Below are 19752 nucleotides of genomic sequence, written 5' to 3' on the forward strand. Positions count from 1 at the left end.
AACACTGATCCTTCTTTTTTAACCTTGATGACAGCAGTTGACAAAACAACTTACTACAGATCCATTTGGTACTTCTTCCTGAGCTTTCGATCATATCACTGGAGCTTCCTCAGTTTGAACAGTTTTCATAAAAAGAACGAGCAGCGTGAGAGAAAAAGGACTTTAAAAGTTTGAACTACAAGTCTGTGGAAAGTCTCCAGTGAGCGTCTCAGTTACTCGCTGGTTAAGTGTGCCAGTGTGCACCTGCAGAGCAGTAAGGACATCTGGAATGAACAAGACAACCCCAGAGGGGCAGAGAGGACCCACAGACAGCTAGTGCTGGAGGGTAAATATCAGTACGGTGAGCACTTATGTTCTGTCCTGATCTCAGCCTGACTGATGCTACATGAGGACAGAAGCTACTTCCACACAGAGCAGGAATATTAGGCGGCAAGCTTTTAGAAAAAGATAGATTTTTCTGAGCATTCGCACCGCAAATCAAAGCATCAACCAATCACGTTACATATAACGGTAGACTGTACAACAACACGGGGCCCCGTAGTCTGAACCAACACAGCAAAGTATCACTCCTTAAACCTCGACAGATGTTCTGTTCTTACCTTTCACAATAAAAGTCCTAGACATGTAGAGTAACTGTTTACTAGAGGGAACTCTAGTTCACTCAGAGCACACAGTAGTTTAGAGGATACGACCTCAGACAGAATGTGAGAAGGATCCCGGTAGTTGTTCTCTGCCCGGGCCAATCTATTCAAACCTTTATTGAAACAGTGCTGCAGCTGTCACACATCTGCAGTGCTGTTGTATGAATAGTTTTAATGCGAAACATTCCGACCCAAACGTTTATTATCTTCATTGTCACATGTGTAGAAGCCTTTAGTGGCATGGTCTCCGTCAGGCTCTGGTTCTACTGCACTTCATCATGGCCTCAATGCTCTTTATGGCGTCATTGAACCCTCATGCTGACTTCCAGCTCATACATGTGCGTGATTACTGCTGACTGAGGGTTGATTTGCAGTCCGTGTGTTTGTCGCCCTTAGAAACAGCTCCAAGGAGTCACAGTTCTTCTTCTTCAGAAGCCAAATGTCAGTTGATGTCTGTTGTTCCCGTCTGTGCTGCTCTTCTTATTCAACCCTGTTTGTTCTTCCTCTCATTTTGTATTTGGTGCCATGCGTGAAGAAATGTGATGATTTTAGTTTTTTTTTTAATTGCAGGTGTTTCTGTGTAATATTGCTGAGACAGAATCTCTGAGTTTTATAATTCTGTGTACATGATGCAAATGATTAACAGTACTGTTTAAAGAGCCATTTCACATGAGGAGCCTCCCATGGGTCAGCTCTCATGGAGACAAGCAGCACTGTAGACTGTACTGTAAATGAATGTTTATGAAACAATAAGCTCCGTCACCATGAGAATAGATTTGTACATGAATGTCCCGTACTGTAAATAAACATTTCAGAAGTGTGCTGAGAGAGTTTGGTATCATTCGGGATCAGAGTAGAGAAAGGAGACGCGTGTTAGTGTAAGTGTTACAACGGGACCTAGAGCGCACACACACACACACACACACACACACACACACACCACTAGAGGTATTCTAGATATTTTACCAACAATGTGTTGGACTTAACTGTGGAATGAGCTGTTGTATTTAGAAAGTATCGTCTCGTCACATGATCAACATATTACCCAGCAATCATTGCACAGCTGCATTTACCAAAAATACTCAAGAAGTTTAGGAGTTGTTATTGTACGGGCACAGTTTCTACTGTTTATTTAAAGTTTTGTATAGATTAAAATAAGCATATAATTGTGTTATGGATTGCTACTGAATTCCAGGTTTGTTTTAAAGCCGCTTTAATGAAGTGAGCGATAGAAAGATCCATCAAATCAAACAGTTACCCATGCAGGGACAGCAGGGAGAGCACGGAGAGCAGGGCCCTTCATTACATCGAATACATGAAATAAAGAATGACACCCACCTGCCATTGGAAGGAGCTTTCAGCTGTGTGTCATGGCCTTCCTCAGCTGGCTGTGAACATCAGCTCTAAACTGCTCACAGCTTCCACTGTGAAAGGGTCAAAGGAAGCCGGAGGAAACCCACTCTGGCACGGGGAGAACATGCACACCCCGCACAGAAGGGAATGAACCCAGACCCTCCACACTGCATTTCCTCCAGGGACCACCAGATAGAGGCACCAGTGTTCATCAGTCACCAGAGGCCATGTGGAGGAGGGATCACAATGCAGATTTTCCTTCGAGTTGCAAATTAATTTCACCAATCAAATACTGATGGTGTCTGCATTTTAACACATGTAGAGTAAGAATTACTCTGTTAATGATCGCCCATAAAGAAATGATTAATAGTGGCATTCAGCAAGGTTAATAGAATAGATTTCAAATGTCAATTCTAATTAATCAAGGGAATCAACAACTGTACAAACAGTTTGACAATATATTCCATTTAGATGTGTTAAAAAAGATTTCTCCAATGCAGTGACCATATTTATTGTTTGTGTTGTGGACCATTGATTCTACAATGTGACAAACCAAGTCACAGACAGGAGCTACTGAAAAGAGCACTGCAGGTGAGCAGATATATATAGATATATATATATATATGTATAGATATAGATATCAGCGTGAGACCGGCCCTCTCCAGAACCACGGTTTGGTTTGTCTGCTCTGGGCTCCTGTAGAAACATGCTGGCTCCATGAAGAGGACCCGCTATGTATATAGATATAAACAGCTCATTCAAAACCATTCTTGTTATCCATTATTCTTATTATACTTTCACATTAATATCATATTCAATTTCTGTTAATACAGCTCCCTAAATACTACACATTGCTCCGTAAATAATACATAATACATAGGTGCCAAAAACACTCTGCTGACTGTTTATTGATATAGTTTATAGCCTCTATGAAGGATTTAACGTGATTATAGATTTTTTCCGTTTATTGATTTTGTTAGAAATATGAAAAAACATTAGTTTGTTGGACAGCCAATTCATCTCAGTCCCCCCTGGTTGGGTCCAAGAGAACTGCTACATATAGTCACTTTAAAACAGATTTGACCTCTTTGATACACAGGACACTTTTTGGTATAATGGGAGTGTATTTCTTTTGTCCTTTCATGGTCAGAGTTGACTGTTGGGAGGAGACATTGAGACAAACTGCAGCCTCCAATGTCAGACACTTTGTACACTCAAGCATCCACCCTTACCTCCTCCTCCCTAGGAGCTTTTGCATTGCTACGTCATGCTACTGTACAGACAGCAGACATTATTCACACGACCACAAGAGGTCATTTGAACAGGAGTCTGCAGCCCGGCACGTGGCTCTGTGACGCTGTCCTTCTGCAGCGGTGCTTTGAGCTAGCCGAATGCTAACTTCAGCATGCTAACAATGAAATGCTGTTTGTTCAGGGGAAGCAGCCCCATGCCCCCTCTCTAACTGCCAAACCAAGACAGTATATCTGAACATGCATACATACTCCTTGTTATGTCACTTTTACCAAGCTGCTGAACCACTCTGTGTCTTCATGAGGCCTTGCCCCAACGGTCCATACAAATGCAACACCAATGGTTGTCCACCAGAGGTCACCATTTCTCTGTCTCAGCTCGCTTCTCATTGGTTCTGTGCTTCAGGAAGCTGTGTTTCCTCCATCAGCAGAGACAGCAGGTTTACTGGTTAGTTCCACAGCAGCAAGGGAACTGTTGACGTTAAAGCAGAGCATGCTTCTTCATTTACTTGTCTCACATTGAAGCCCGCTTCATGAACGGCCCAACAAGAACGCACTGTCAAAAGAAAGAAGGGGTGGAGTTTTAAAACCCCTGTCTTATTGTATTATAACTCTCTGTGCAGTGAGTTATACACTCCAGCATCCACCCTGTTACTCTGTTACTGAAACCGGTCGTCCTCTGAAGCAGCGCTCCACTTATAAGAGATGTTCTCAACAAAATATTGCAGGAAGAAGAGAAAATATTGTTCATGTCTGTTAAAGTTAAGTTAGTAGACCGTGAGCTATGAACTTCTCATGACAATACTGACGCTACACTCCGATTATTTTGATCTTATGAACCCTTCTGTACCTACAAGCCTCCCGTTTTCTTTATGATGATCCTTTGCAGTTTTCTGCTTGCAGTACAATGTGTTGTGCTATACATATGTGTTGTGTTTGCCTGATCTGAAAATGTATTTGAATATTTCTGCATACAGGGGCGACTGTGGCTCAGTGGTAGAGCAGGGTCGTCCTTCAACCAGCGGTTCGATCCCCGGCTCCGCTAGTCCATGTTGATGTGTCCTTGAGCAAGACACTTTGTATGAAATTGTAGGAAGAAACACAGTGGTCCTCTGAAGGGAGGAAGAAGCCGTGACTCTTGAAAATGTGTGTAGTGGTAGAAGACCACCCCTCCCCCCTTCACACACAAATAAATCATGGTACATTGAAATGTGTATGATCTGCCACTAGCCTTTATGGCACCATGCTAAATTAATTTAAATGTCATCCATCAGGAAGAGGGACACATCTCTCCCACCCTCCTGAACATCATCACACACATCCACATGATAGCAATCCAACACGCTCTCACGCGTATCCTCTGACCTATAGCGCTGATGAAAGAACACACTCATGCTAGCTGTGTGACCCAGGGAGGGCTGACGTACCCGGGGAGCTCCAGTCGCTTTGCAGCGTGTGGTCTGTCAGTTCTGATCCGTCTCCAGGCTGAGAGCTGCACACAGAGCGGCCAGGCATAAAAAAGCCATCACCGCACACCATAAGCCAATAATAATTAATGAATGTCATTTACAGTAACACACATCTGCAATGTCAGCGAAGTGTGTGTGCATAAAAAAATAAATAAGAAAACGCGTTTGGAGTCTCCCACATTCCTCCTGGTGAACTCAAACAACAAACGTATTTCCTTATTTCAGTTCTTTAAAGCTATAATATGCAACAATGTCCTATTGTGTTGGTGTCTGTATCTACAGAGACTCTGTCCCCTGCATGTTTGATCTCTTTTCTTCTTATTTTGCTATGTGCTGGACGATTGGCCTTTAATCACAAGATCAATGGTTCGATCCCCGGCTCACCAAGTCCATGCGGATGTTTCCATTGCTCCTGTAGGCTGATCCCGAGGTGTATGAATGTGTATGAATGTCAGATAGTCTGATGGGCAGGTGGCACCTTGCATGGTAGCCCCTTCCATCAGTGTATGAATGAGTGAATGATGACATGTAGTGTTAAAGAGCTTTGAGTGGTCGGAAGACTAGAAAAGGTCTATACAAGTACAGTCCATGTACCATGATTCTCTGCTTGGTTGGGGGGGGGGGCTACTGTAGTGAAGCACTGTAAAAGCAGTTCATTCACCAACTCAGCTCTTCAGAGATGTCCAGCCTCTTTCAGCTGTTTTCTTTCATTAACGGCATCGTTTCCTTCAGCTGTTTTCAGTTCCAAAGCTCTGAGAACCCTCTGTGTACCGACAAACACAAACACAGAGACTCACTGGTCATTAGAGAGGAACGTTTAGCAGCATTTAACAATTGACCAAAACAGAGAGTGATCTAGAACTTGCATTTCATCCGGCGGACACAAACATGAAGCCAAATATTGGTCACAGAATGAGCAGAACCTAAATTAGCTGTGCTATTCTTCACTAAATAAGAAACAAGGATATGTGTAGAAGTATGTGATCCGTTTTGATCATACTGGTACTCTTAGTACGGTTTGTAAAAACCAGAACACCTCCGACACATCGTTATTTGTTAAAGGTCACATTTGTTTCATTCACCTCTGGTGTGAACGGCTTGCTGAGCTGTGATGTGTGTCAGCGAGGTTCAGTGAGGAGGACGGTCCTGCCACATCTCATGTATCTCTCCACACTGTGGTGACGTCACCCAGAGGTCACATGCTCAGCCGGTCCTACAGTACGACAATAACATCCATGTACAGTTCTAGCTCAGCTCACTACACCTGTGGCTTGATGCAGTTCCAGGCAAACAGAAGTTTCTCCAGTAATCACATGTGGATCTCTCAGCTTCTGTGAATGAGACATTAAGTAAAAACAACAGTTCCCTGAAGTTCCTGTCCCCCTGTGCAGCTGGGACCGTCTTCAACTAAATTTCCACAAAACAAAAGTGCTCTTTGGCTCTACTAGTGATGTCAGAGTAGGGTGTGTCCATTGATTGATGGACATGTCGCTGCTACTTTGTTCAACAAATGTAATACATAGTTAGAGGTTTGATTCATTATTCGTTGAGGAAGTATGTAGAATAACTGCACGGTCACATGTTCAGGCTAGTGACCACCCCCTGCTGGGCGGTATAGTGGTGGCAAGTAATGTGTTCAAATTCAACGTATTCTCATACAAAGCCTTGTATGATACCTTATGAAGTTACTGCTCATTTTCATTTGGTTTTCCTACGAAAGCCTGCAACACGTGTCAACAGAGTCCTCACAGTCCTCACAGTCCTCACAGTCCTCTCAGTCCTCACAGTCCTCACAGTCCTCACAGTCCTCTCAGTCCTCACAGTCCTCTCAGTCCTCACAGTCCTCACAGTCCTCTCAGTCCTCACAGTCCTCTCAGTCCTCTCAGTCCTCACAGTCCTCTCAGTCCTCACAGTCCTCACAGTCCTCTCAGTCCTCTCAGTCCTCACAGTCCTCTCAGTCCTCTCAGTCCTCACAGTCCTCACAGTCCTCACAGTCCTCTCAGTCCTCTCAGTCCTCACAGTCCTCACAGTCCTCTCAGTCCTCACAGTCCTCACAGTCCTCTCAGTCCTCTCAGTCCTCACAGTCCTCTCAGTCCTCTCAGTCCTCACAGTCCTCACAGTCCTCACAGTCCTCTCAGTCCTCACAGTCCTCTCAGTCCTCTCAGTCCTCACAGTCCTCTCAGTCCTCTCAGTCCTCACAGTCCTCTCAGTCCTCACAGTCCTCACAGTCCTCACAGTCCTCTCAGTCCTCACAGTCCTCACAGTCCTCACAGTCCTCTCAGTCCTCACAGTCCTCACAGTCCTCTCAGTCCTCTCAGTCCTCACAGTCCTCACAGTCCTCTCAGTCCTCACAGTCCTCTCAGTCCTCTCAGTCCTCACAGTCCTCACAGTCCTCTCAGTCCTCTCAGTCCTCACAGTCCTCTCAGTCCTCTCAGTCCTCACAGTCCTCACAGTCCTCTCAGTCCTCACAGTCCTCACAGTCCTCACAGTCCTCACAGTCCTCACAGTCCTCTCAGTCCTCACAGTCCTCACAGTCCTCACAGTCCTCACAGTCCTCTCAGTCCTCTCAGTCCTCACAGTCCTCACAGTCCTCTCAGTCCTCACAGTCCTCACAGTCCTCACAGTCCTCACAGTCCTCACAGTCCTCTCAGTCCTCACAGTCCTCACAGTCCTCTCAGTCCTCACAGTCCTCACAGTCCTCACAGTCCTAGCAGGACTAACAGTCCTCACAGTCCTCTCAGTCCTAGCAGGACTAACAGTCCTCACAGTCCTCACAGTCCTCACAGTCCTCTCAGTCCTCTCAGTCCTCACAGTCCTCACAGTCCTCTCAGTCCTCACAGTCCTCACAGTCCTCACAGTCCTAGCAGGACTAACAGTCCTCACAGTCCTCTCAGTCCTAGCAGGACTAACAGTCCTCACAGTCCTCACAGTCCTCACAGTCCTCACAGTCCTCTCAGTCCTCACAGTCCTCACAGTCCTCACAGTCCTCTCAGTCCTAGCAGGACTAACAGTCCTCACAGTCCTCACAGTCCTCACAGTCCTCACAGTCCTCTCAGTCCTCTCAGTCCTCACAGTCCTCACAGTCCTCACAGTCCTCACAGTCCTCTCAGTCCTCTCAGTCCTCACAGTCCTCACAGTCCTCTCAGTCCTCTCAGTCCTCACAGTCCTCTCAGTCCTCACAGTCCTCACAGTCCTCACAGTCCTCTCAGTCCTCACAGTCCTCACAGTCCTCACAGTCCTCTCAGTCCTCTCAGTCCTCTCAGTCCTCTCAGTCCTCACAGTCCTCACAGTCCTCACAGTCCTCACAGTCCTCTCAGTCCTCTCAGTCCTCACAGTCCTCACAGTCCTCACAGTCCTCACAGTCCTCACAGTCCTCTCAGTCCTCACAGTCCTCACAGTCCTCACAGTCCTCACAGTCCTAGCAGGACTAACAGTCCTCACAGTCCTCTCAGTCCTAGCAGGACTAACAGTCCTCACAGTCCTCACAGTCCTCACAGTCCTCTCAGTCCTCTCAGTCCTCACAGTCCTCACAGTCCTCTCAGTCCTCACAGTCCTCACAGTCCTCACAGTCCTCTCAGTCCTCTCAGTCCTCTCAGTCCTCACAGTCCTCACAGTCCTCACAGTCCTCACAGTCCTCACAGTCCTCTCAGTCCTCTCAGTCCTCACAGTCCTCTCAGTCCTCACAGTCCTCACAGTCCTCACAGTCCTCTCAGTCCTCACAGTCCTCACAGTCCTCACAGTCCTCTCAGTCCTCACAGTCCTCACAGTCCTCTCAGTCCTCTCAGTCCTCACAGTCCTCACAGTCCTCACAGTCCTCTCAGTCCTCACAGTCCTCTCAGTCCTCACAGTCCTCACAGTCCTCACAGTCCTCACAGTCCTCACAGTCCTCTCAGTCCTCACAGTCCTCTCAGTCCTCTCAGTCCTCTCAGTCCTCACAGTCCTCTCAGTCCTCACAGTCCTCTCAGTCCTCACAGTCCTCACAGTCCTCACAGTCCTCACAGTCCTCACAGTCCTCTCAGTCCTCACAGTCCTCACAGTCCTCTCAGTCCTCACAGTCCTCTCAGTCCTCACAGTCCTCACAGTCCTCACAGTCCTCACAGTCCTCACAGTCCTCACAGTCCTCACAGTCCTCTCAGTCCTCACAGTCCTCTCAGTCCTCTCAGTCCTCTCAGTCCTCACAGTCCTCTCAGTCCTCTCAGTCCTCTCAGTCCTCTCAGTCCTCACAGTCCTCTCAGTCCTCTCAGTCCTCTCAGTCCTCTCAGTCCTCACAGTCCTCTCAGTCCTCTCAGTCCTCTCAGTCCTCTCAGTCCTCACAGTCCTCTCAGTCCTCTCAGTCCTCACAGTCCTCTCAGTCCTAGCAGGACTAACAGTCCTCACAGTCCTCACAGTCCTCACAGTCCTCACAGTCCTCTCAGTCCTCACAGTCCTCACAGTCCTCTCAGTCCTCTCAGTCCTCACAGTCCTCACAGTCCTCACAGTCCTCACAGTCCTCTCAGTCCTCACAGTCCTCACAGTCCTAGCAGGACTAACAGTCCTCTCAGTCCTCTCAGTCCTCACAGTCCTCTCAGTCCTCACAGTCCTCACAGTCCTCACAGTCCTCTCAGTCCTCACAGTCCTCACAGTCCTCACAGTCCTCACAGTCCTCTCAGTCCTCTCAGTCCTCTCAGTCCTCACAGTCCTCACAGTCCTCACAGTCCTCACAGTCCTCTCAGTCCTCACAGTCCTCACAGTCCTAGCAGGACTAACAGTCCTCTCAGTCCTCTCAGTCCTCACAGTCCTCTCAGTCCTCACAGTCCTCACAGTCCTCTCAGTCCTCACAGTCCTCACAGTCCTCACAGTCCTCACAGTCCTCTCAGTCCTCTCAGTCCTCTCAGTCCTCACAGTCCTCTCAGTCCTCACAGTCCTCACAGTCCTCACAGTCCTCACAGTCCTCACAGTCCTCACAGTCCTCACAGTCCTCACAGTCCTCACAGTCCTCACAGTCCTCTCAGTCCTCACAGTCCTCACAGTCCTCACAGTCCTCACAGTCCTCACAGTCCTCACAGTCCTCACAGTCCTCACAGTCCTCACAGTCCTCACAGTCCTCACAGTCCTCACAGTCCTCTCAGTCCTCACAGTCCTCACAGTCCTCACAGTCCTCACAGTCCTCACAGTCCTCACAGTCCTCTCAGTCCTCTCAGTCCTCACAGTCCTCACAGTCCTCACAGTCCTCACAGTCCTCACAGTCCTCACAGTCCTAGCAGGACTAACAGTCCTCTCAGTCCTCACAGTCCTCTCAGTCCTAGCAGGACTAACAGTCCTCTCAGTCCTCTCAGTCCTCTCAGTCCTCTCAGTCCTCTCAGTCCTCTCAGTCCTCACAGTCCTCACAGTCCTAGCAGGACTAACAGTCCTCTCAGTCCTCACAGTCCTCTCAGTCCTAGCAGGACTAACAGTCCTCTCAGTCCTCACAGTCCTCTCAGTCCTCTCAGTCCTCTCAGTCCTCTCAGTCCTCACAGTCCTCACAGTCCTCTCAGTCCTCTCAGTCCTCTCAGTCCTCTCAGTCCTCACAGTCCTCTCAGTCCTCTCAGTCCTCACAGTCCTCACAGTCCTCTCAGTCCTCTCAGTCCTCTCAGTCCTCTCAGTCCTCTCAGTCCTCACAGTCCTCACAGACCTCACAGTCCTCTCAGTCCTAGCAGGACTAACAGTCCTCTCAGTCCTCACAGTCCTCTCAGTCCTCTCAGTCCTCTCAGTCCTCTCAGTCCTCACAGTCCTCACAGTCCTCACAGTCCTCACAGTCCTCTCAGTCCTCACAGTCCTCACAGTCCTCACAGTCCTCACAGTCCTCACAGTCCTCTCAGTCCTCACAGTCCTCACAGTCCTCACAGTCCTCTCAGTCCTCACAGTCCTCACAGTCCTCACAGTCCTCACAGTCCTCTCAGTCCTCACAGTCCTCACAGTCCTCACAGTCCTCTCAGTCCTCACAGTCCTCTCAGTCCTCACAGTCCTCACAGTCCTCACAGTCCTCACAGTCCTCACAGTCCTCTCAGTCCTCACAGTCCTCACAGTCCTCACAGTCCTCTCAGTCCTCTCAGTCCTCTCAGTCCTCACAGTCCTCACAGTCCTCTCAGTCCTCTCAGTCCTCTCAGTCCTCACAGTCCTCTCAGTCCTCTCAGTCCTCTCAGTCCTCTCAGTCCTCTCAGTCCTCTCAGTCCTCTCAGTCCTCACAGTCCTCACAGTCCTCTCAGTCCTCTCAGTCCTCACAGTCCTCTCAGTCCTCACAGTCCTCTCAGTCCTCACAGTCCTCACAGTCCTCTCAGTCCTAGCAGGACTAACAGTCCTCTCAGTCCTCTCAGTCCTCACAGTCCTCTCAGTCCTCACAGTCCTCACAGTCCTCTCAGTCCTCTCAGTCCTCACAGTCCTCTCAGTCCTCACAGTCCTCTCAGTCCTCACAGTCCTCACAGTCCTCTCAGTCCTAGCAGGACTAACAGTCCTCTCAGTCCTCTCAGTCCTCACAGTCCTCTCAGTCCTCACAGTCCTCACAGTCCTCTCAGTCCTCTCAGTCCTCTCAGTCCTCACAGTCCTCACAGTCCTCACAGTCCTCACAGTCCTCACAGTCCTCACAGTCCTCACAGTCCTCTCAGTCCTCTCAGTCCTCTCAGTCCTCACAGTCCTCACAGTCCTCTCAGTCCTCACAGTCCTCACAGTCCTCACAGTCCTCACAGTCCTCTCAGTCCTCTCAGTCCTCACAGTCCTCACAGTCCTCTCAGTCCTCACAGTCCTCTCAGTCCTCTCAGTCCTCACAGTCCTCTCAGTCCTCTCAGTCCTCACAGTCCTCTCAGTCCTCTCAGTCCTCACAGTCCTCACAGTCCTCTCAGTCCTCACAGTCCTCTCAGTCCTCTCAGTCCTCACAGTCCTCACAGTCCTCACAGTCCTCACAGTCCTCACAGTCCTCTCAGTCCTAGCAGGACTAACAGTCCTCTCAGTCCTCACAGTCCTCTCAGTCCTCTCAGTCCTCTCAGTCCTCACAGTCCTCTCAGTCCTCTCAGTCCTCACAGTCCTCTCAGTCCTCTCAGTCCTCACAGTCCTCACAGTCCTCTCAGTCCTCACAGTCCTCACAGTCCTCACAGTCCTCTCAGTCCTCTCAGTCCTCACAGTCCTCACAGTCCTCACAGTCCTCACAGTCCTCTCAGTCCTAGCAGGACTAACAGTCCTCTCAGTCCTCTCAGTCCTCACAGTCCTCTCAGTCCTCACAGTCCTCACAGTCCTCTCAGTCCTCTCAGTCCTCACAGTCCTCTCAGTCCTCACAGTCCTCTCAGTCCTCTCAGTCCTCACAGTCCTCACAGTCCTCACAGTCCTCACAGTCCTCTCAGTCCTCACAGTCCTCTCAGTCCTCACAGTCCTCTCAGTCCTCACAGTCCTCTCAGTCCTCACAGTCCTCTCAGTCCTCACAGTCCTCACAGTCCTCTCAGTCCTCACAGTCCTCTCAGTCCTCACAGTCCTCACAGTCCTCACAGTCCTCACAGTCCTCACAGTCCTCTCAGTCCTCACAGTCCTCACAGTCCTCTCAGTCCTCTCAGTCCTCTCAGTCCTCACAGTCCTCACAGTCCTCACAGTCCTCTCAGTCCATTTCTCGAGCACACAAATCAGAAATCTACATACTATGCATTTGGAAAGCGCAACGTATTCAGTTTGCTGTCACACGTATGAATATTTTGTAAGCATGTGATTTCAAACAGCCACAGTCTTTGAAGATGAACTCATGGAAACATTGCCAGGATTTGAAGGCCTCCTCCCACAGTTATGAGCTCTGAATGTTGGAATATCTCATGGACGGCCAGTGAAGCGTGCACAGACAAATCTCTGAATATTCAGTATGTTCTCTGGATTCCTCTAAGGCATGCTCCGAAAAATGAGGATGTCAACGCTGGAACCACATGGTTCACAATGTGTGTGTGTGTGTGTGTGTGTGTGTGTGTGTGTAGCTCCTTCTCACACCAGCTTATCTTTAGTGGTTGACCCCCTTTCTGTACAACATGAATGAATGCACATTTAATGAATAGATGAATGAATGATGGGGCTGGATAAGTGGATGGATGGAGCGGCGTTTCAAATAATTCCTGCTGAACAAGCGTTCCATATTCAGCCATGGATCACACAACTCTGAACTCCCAACTGTGCCTTCAGTTGCATTGTTTTTTGGGTGCAACCTACTTTTAAATAAAAAATGACTCACTGCATCACACCCAACGATACTAAACTGTCGGACACAAATCATTCCATTTTGGTGATTTTACTCGATTGAAAACTGTCTTGTTGCGCCAACAAGGGACAGCAATGATCCCTGATTCCTCATAATACGTTCCAGAAAGAAGAGCACGTTTTTGTCAGAAGGACTTTAAATGACCACACTTATCACGCGCTACTGGAAACATGTTTCTGTGTGCACAGGAGTGTTAATGTGATATTCAGACAGTATGACAAAACAAATATGTTTTTTGAACATTAAAGTATGTAAACATGTTCTAGTAGAAACCCCAAATAAAAATAACAAAGTATGAAAATGAGCATGATAGAACATGTCACTTATCATTGCTGGTTTATCAAAACTATAGATATATGGTAAAGCATAGCTTTTACATTCAACTTTACACCAGATCACATGATGACATGATTGTTTGGTTTTATTGGCTTAGCAACGTAACATTTTGAGTATTGATGCCAACACTGCCTTTGAAACTTCAGTTAAATAGAACCTGATGACAGAGACACGATCAGAGATGGAGGGTTAAATATCTCAGGCAGGACTGGATCTCTGCTGTTTTCACTGCTTCTCTCTCTCTCTCTCTCTCTCTCTCTCTCTGCAGTCAAAGAAAGTAGGACAAGGCCAGCAGCTGTACTGTAAAACCCAGAGGAGAGGAAGGGAAGCGCATTTCCTCTCCATTCATTCTTCATATGACCAGCACAATATGACTATTTTCTGAAGATGAAATAGAGTTTTATGATGCTATTGTGATGATTACCTACTGGAGCTGATCTCTTGGTCTTCACTCACCACTACATGGAGAGTTAAAGGGGGTTGTGGTGTTAAAGCTTTAGCTCCAGTTATATATTTTATATTATTTATAACTCACCTCTCCATTTTAAAGGTTGGGATCGTGTATTTTCCTGCAACGATTATTCCCCAGAATCATCACATCTCTGTGTGCTCTCAGCTTAAGGCACGGAGCTTTTTAAAAAAAATTATTTTGGAGACAATATACACTGAGACAGGGACCCTGTTGCTATAGCAACCTTGAGGAAGAAAGATGGCTACAAAGGGGGAGAAGTAGGGCTTATTAAAATTGAGAATGCAAAGGGAAGGAATGAATGAGGGAGAATATTTGTTTCCAGTCTCTCTGTCATCGTCTGTCAGCCGTCTGATTCTACGGAACTTTTGATCAGAAACAGTTTCGAGGTCTGCAGAGTAAAGAAACAACAACTCTGATTTGCTGGAGCGCTTTCAGGACAAAGACGTACAGAGTTGGACTGAGCTGTGACTGGAAGCACCGTCTCTGCTCTGCTCTTAAAACATACACAGGTTTCTATGAGCCCACAATGTCATATAAATAGCGTGCAGACTACCTCACACACACACACACACACTTTTACAGACTGCTCTCTCCCATCTCTGCTCTGTGTCAGCTTTAATCAGGCACATTTGTTGGCCCCTGAGGCATTGTGGGAAACATCAGTAGACCTAGTTGTTGCATCTCAGAACCATTTGAGTATTTCTCAGCGTCCCTCTGGAGGATGTATGACCAAAGTCACACGTTACCCTTTACTGTATCAACCGGTGTCAATGTTGCATCTTTTTTAGATGTAATCTTGAGACAGATAAGCTTATTAGTTTTAGTGACATCTTTAGCCTTCATGTTAGTGGATGACAACTTCAAACATAGTTGCTGAATAGCACTTTTAGTCAAAGTCTCAGTCCTGTTCAACTGTCTTTAAAAATCTTGTCAAGCCAAAACAATGTTTTTGTCATTTTAGTCAAACTTATTTCACATACGATTTGATCTTATCATTATCTGATGAACACAGGATGAATGATTAGCAGTGCAGGAATGCTCCTGTAAAACCACAACTATTACCTTCCTGTTTGTGGACCATTTAAAGGAACATGAACCTGCAGAGCTGTTGGTAGGAGTCAGCTTAGTTTTCCCGCTGTTCTTTACGCTAACTTAGATTAATTGCAGTTTCTTGCTACATAATTCGAGCGAAGACACGATGGTGGTATCAACCTTTAATCAAACTCTTGGTAAGAAAGCGAATAAGTGTATTTCCACAAATTATGAACGAGGACTTTAATCCCTTTTTCACTTGACCATATCAACTCCATAATGCATTGTAAATAATCATCAGTGTTAATGAAAACTGTCAAATAAAAATAATAGTTGGCCACCTATTTTATGCATCAAAAATGGGACGAAAACTAAATACAGAGTAACTATGACTGAAGTGTTTCCATTTTAGCCAACCATTAAAATCAAAGGATAATGTGAAAGACAGAAGACAGAAGAACGGACAAATGGACTCATTTTCATGCAAAGTCTTACTCTGCTGCCTGCATCTGAACCAACACACAGTAGCTCCTGATTAGTAAAACAATCTGTCTCTTGTTTGGAAGAGGATGTTAATAAATCAGACAGCTGTAACGTTCTGTCTCTGTCAATATAGTTATCTCAATTCAATACAATTTTCAATTCAATTTGATTTGTATAGCCCAATATCACAAATTAAAAGATTGGCCTCAGAAGACTTTACAATCCGTACGACAGACGACATCTTCTGTCCTCTGACCCTCACATCAGAACAGGAAGAAACCTTACAGAGTTACATCATAGTCCATCCAGAGGACAGAATAAAAGCAGTATAAGTAGCAGTAGATATCTGGAGTTTGGGAAACAAAAGCATTGGTACAGGCGGTGTTGATCACCAGTACTGTGGGTGATTGTTTGACTGACTCTTTTCCACAGACTGTCATGATACAGGCTGGAGCATAGCAGAGAACAGAGCTGCTGTCCTCAACTCTGCAGGAGACACCTGAGAGACACTGTGTGCATTTACACATGAGGAACAGCAGTATGACGTCATTACTTATTTTAGAAGTTAACTTCTGTTTTTATCTACAGCTAGTGTTGCTGCTTCAATGTCCCACAATATCTGCTGCACACTAACCCAAAGGTTACACTTGCTCCTCTGGTCACGGCCGGACCTTATGTTTACTATCTACCCACTCCCTGCCAAGGTATTTGAATTGGACACGTTAGCCGGCCAGTTCCCGAAGGTATGTGGGATGGCTGGAATTTCAGGACATTTTCTCAGCAGTGCATGTCCTCAGTGTCCTTTGAAGTGGTAAATCCCCTCGGCTCAGGGAGAAAAAAGCACAGACTACTTGCTGTTTACATGTCCCTGTCAGAAATCTGTTCACATATTAGGTCCTCTGTAGACTCCATACTGCTTGTTATGCTTCGTGAGGAAGAAGACTTTAAGTATTTGGTCCTCTTGTAAGACCTTGATAGATCTTGGAGAGGCAGGGGTTGAGCTGGACAGTGGTCAAAGAATACCAGGGGCAGAGTTTGCAATAGTTGAAGAAACCCTTGGGTCACACATGATTGGTGGCTTCACAGAGAAAATAGTAAATCTTTCTGTCACTACTCTGTTATAACAACACAGTCTCACGGCAGTTGGTGAAAGAGTCACGAAATACAATCTACTGGTTTCATGCACAGGGACATGAATAGTCCGTACATCTTTGTGTTGTTCGGGACAACATGACGTTAAAAAATAAAAGTTAGGTTTACGCAATAAAACCACTTAGTTGGCAGGGCTTAAAATAACTACGTACAATTAGGTTTAGGCAACAAAACCACGTAACTAGTTTTAGAAAAAACATCACGAACGTCATGTTTGGACAACAAGACCATAAAACCACTACGCGCTGGCTCACACTGGTCTCGTGCTTGTAAGTCCCGTGTTTGTTGGACCCATCCACGTCCTCTCCCTCCCACCATAAACAGACTTTTTGGATATTAAATACTATGTCCCTTCCTCTAACTGTTGCTTAGTCACATGGATGAATTTGATTTGTCCATCACCAAAAAGGATTTTCGACTTTAAATTGCCTTGTTGCTCAAATATTCTGTATAAATCATCTTGCCTTGCCTTTAAGTATGCTGGGACTGATGTCAACAATAAACCACAATGCAGTGAACAGTTGGGGGCTAATGCAGCTCATAACTGGTGTTTGCTGTAGTTACTCCTCCTCTTAAATCCACCAGAGGATGAGATGTGGCAGTTGTGCCTGCAGCTATGAGATACAATTAATATTATAGTGCAACCCCCAAAAGTACATGCTAACCAGGTAGGGTTTTTGAGGGTTCTTGTTGAGCAGTATGTTCACTCTAGAGCCTCACTGTTTACAGCTACACCGCTGGAACCAAAGCACCATGTCTTACTGCACTATACAGAAGCCATGCTTCACTTTTGGTCCACTAATTCAACATTTTTAAAGCAATGGGACATCTTTCCAGCAGTGTGTAAGGAAGCTGCATAACTTTCTCAAACGTGAACAGTACTCCAGCAGACAGACTCCAACTTCTGCAAGCCTCAAAGCGGATGAATTTGATAGCCACTTATTCAACCCTGGCATCCAGGAAGCTGTTGAGTTTAGATGCATCCAGGAGGCCACATCAGTGACATGTGGTACGCCTTTTGAAAAAATGAAATGATATTGACAAAGTCATCAAATATTCATTTTGACCTTGGTTTGCACTGCCTCCTTGAGTCCGGTCTGTCTTATGTGTGTGTCAGGTAGGCAAATCGTCTAATGTTTAACATCATGATGCTGTTTAAGTCTGTGAATCCGATTCTGAAGTGTCTGCCTCTGAGGCAGATTTACATTAGCATTCAATGTAGGGTGATCTCATCAGGCTGAGCACAAGTATAACTTTGTGTAAATGTGGAACACATACATTCTGCTTTGGTGGGTGTGAAATATATGCAAGACATTTGATTGTGTTGTATATGTTGACCTATATTATATATGAGCCTGTTTTCAGTTGTTTATGCCAGTGTGCCAAGAAGCCTGAATGCCAGTCCACTGACAGAAGCGGTAGACTGGCATACATAAGGCTTTAAAACAAGGGGCTTTATGTTTTTCATTTCATTTTCATTTATTCTGAAATGTCTACAAAATGTCACAGAGTTGTGAAAATGACGATTGCAGTTTTCCGAAGTCCAAGGTTAACCCTTCAAGTCCCTGTTTTTGTCAGACCAGCTCCCTGCAGAAGGATCAGCACCTTGGACAGCTCTTCAGCACACAGTCCTGACAGGACTATGTCCCATTGTAATAATAAAGGAAAAATAAACACTAACAAACCCACAAAAAAAGCAATATCATGATGTACTTGCATTTCCCACAGAGCACTTCAGCAAAGCCCAGGATTGTGGGTAAGCTTGCTGCATTCGTCCGTGAGAGTTACATGTAATTGAGTTGCTTTTCTGGTTGTGACATGTGAAGAACATCCAAAACAACGCTGGTTCTTTTAAAGGTGCAGTGTGTAGGATTTGGTGTCATCTAGCGGTGAGGTAGCAGATTGCAACCAACTGAAACTTGTGTCAGAGTGCTAGGACGGCTGACTCCGGTCGTATAGAAGTCTATGAGAAAATGACTCTACTTCTCTCTTGATTTATTACCTCAGTAAACATTATAAACATGAGTTTATGGTCTCAATCTCTAGTTTCAAGTCTCAATACAGCATGATGTTCATTTAGTAAATGATGGTCCATTTAGAGTCAAACAGACCATAAAGCAGAGGACGCTTGTGATTGACAACCAGACTACCAGAGCAATAAACAAAGATAGTGACTGCCAAAATCCAAGATGGCTACTGAGAAACTCGCTCATGAACGTCTTTTGGTTCCCCTACACCCCCCCACTCATTCTTTGACTCAGGGCGCTGAACAAGAGTCTGAACGAGAGTCTGGAGCAGCGGCTCTCCGATGTTAGGCACAAGTGTGCCTGCACCGTACAGAAGGAGGAATTTTGGATTCACTCCATCATCAGTAGCTTAAATGCCGACATAGGTTTCATTGACAGACACAGTAAAGCTATATTACATTGCGGTTTGTGAGTGACCACCTTTGACTGAGTCCATTAAGCACACATCGGAGAGAACAAATGGAGGCGTAACCTTTCAGCTGCTGACGGCTGGGAGCGGAGCTGCTCTGATGAATGCTGCCTATTATCACATGTATCCTATTACAGCAGGTCATCCCGAGTCAATGGCTCAGTGACTCATCACTGAGATGGCCAATCACTGTAAGTCATGGTGTCTGGTCCGGCAATTTAATACGACTAGAAGGTCATTGAACAAGCCCCCGAGACAAATGTGTGAGGCATTAGTTTTAATACTTAAATGTGGTACTTTATACATATAGAGTTTTAATAGAGATAGCTACAACTCAATTCAGTCTGACGGGTGGTTACCATACTGTAAATAAAGAAAGTGAAAACTGTCGTCCACTCTGCCTTTTATAATGGGTTATTTGGATCTGCCATATCGCACCTTTCTGAGCACAACTTTTTGGAGGTTTCAGCTTCATTGCGTGGCCTGCAATGTAACAACACAGATGCAGAGAGGTCTGACACATCAAACAAAGCTAATTACAGCAACTTAACCTTTGTGACAAAAATATACAGCAGAAAACAAGATTTAGAAAACCCAGTCATCATGGCGAGGAGGACTTTTTCTTTTCTCTGTGTTCTCTCTGTCTTTCCTTCTCTCTGCCATGTTTTGTGTGTCTCCCCGTGTGGCCCCTCTCCTTCCTGCCTCCGGTTGCTGGCTGATTGAGCTGACTCTCATCAGGATCTGTATATCGACCCCGGTTCTCCAGTTATTTATCACCAGATCGTACAGTGTGCTACAGCGATATGCGCTCTTGGCCAAACTCCGAGTCAGTCTGTGTAGTTTCTGCAGTGTTGTTTCCTCGTGTTGAGGAGTAATTGTGTTTCCCAGT

The sequence above is a fragment of the Pholis gunnellus genome, assembly GCF_910591455.1.
Source record: "Pholis gunnellus genome assembly, chromosome: 20".
In the NCBI taxonomy this organism is placed as follows: domain Eukaryota; kingdom Metazoa; phylum Chordata; class Actinopteri; order Perciformes; family Pholidae; genus Pholis; species Pholis gunnellus.